Below are 1,213 nucleotides of genomic sequence, written 5' to 3'. Positions count from 1 at the left end.
TGATATTAGAAATAAACTACAATAAAAACAACCCAAAATACTCAAACACCTGGAAGCTGAATAGCATGCTGTTAAATATTGATTGGGTTACCAATGAGATCACAGAAGAAATTTTAAAAATCCTGGACACTAATGACAATGAAAACACAACAATACAAAACCTATGGGACACAATTAAAGCAGTCTTGACAGGGAAGTTTATATCTCTACAGGTCTATCTCAAAAAACAAGAAAAAATGGTAGTAAATCATCTAACTCTACAACTCAAAGATTTAGAAAGAGAGCAACAAGAAAACCCCAGTGTGAGCAGAAGGAAGGAGATAATAAAGATTAGAGCAGAAATAATTTCCCATGATGCCAGCATGTGCGATGACTATTAATCACAAGGACAAACTCTAGACGGCGTAGGTATATTCCTACCTGAACCCGTTTTTGCACATGGTCAGTGATATGTTGCTTTCTCTCGAGTTCAAAGAGCATGTGACTTTAAAGTTCTAAATATTTTCTGACAAGGGAAATTAGTCAAGCACTCTGAAAGTGTTTTCACTCTTAATGCAGTGTACAGGGAGATTTACTTATATAAAAACCATGGGTGGTGTTCATCCCAACCATAACCGCCGTTATGTGGAAGGAAGTCAGTCCTGCAGGGGTTGTCTTGGCAACAGCTGCGCCCTCCCCCGAGCTGTTTCCTGGAGCTGTTTCCTGTAAGGGCAGGGTTTGAGGCAGGAACCCACCCTGGGAGGATGGAGGCATTATCTTTATAAAGTGTCCCACACCAGCACAGCCAAGGGTGAATCTGAGTGGGGGCGGCTGGAAGGCTTAGAAAAGACAGACAAGTGAATGAAAGCCGGGTCTCGGTGGGATGCTGCTTCTCTTAGAGACAGTGACAATGCCCACAGCCATGCCTTTATTTTATAGCAGATGCTATGAGGCAAAGTAAGCATGACCAAAAGATGTTTACCACATTCTCCTGGGTTTCAATCCTACTCAACTGCATGCACCCGAACTCTATCAAGCCTACATTACACAGGCATATGGAGGCACATGTTTGGACAATAGGTTCAAACTTACAACTATAGCTGTTGGCTATAATTGTGTTGTGAGGGCCCTGCCCTCCAAGCTGGGACTTGCACATGGCAATGAGAGGACTGTGCCCTCTCATCAGTCCAAAACTCGAACCTGTCCAAAACACTGTAGCGGCTCCCCACAATCA

The sequence above is a fragment of the Myotis davidii genome, unplaced genomic scaffold (assembly GCF_000327345.1).
Source record: "Myotis davidii unplaced genomic scaffold, ASM32734v1 scaffold561, whole genome shotgun sequence".
Classification (NCBI taxonomy): domain Eukaryota; kingdom Metazoa; phylum Chordata; class Mammalia; order Chiroptera; family Vespertilionidae; genus Myotis; species Myotis davidii.
Note: the sequence above shows the minus strand (reverse complement) of the source record.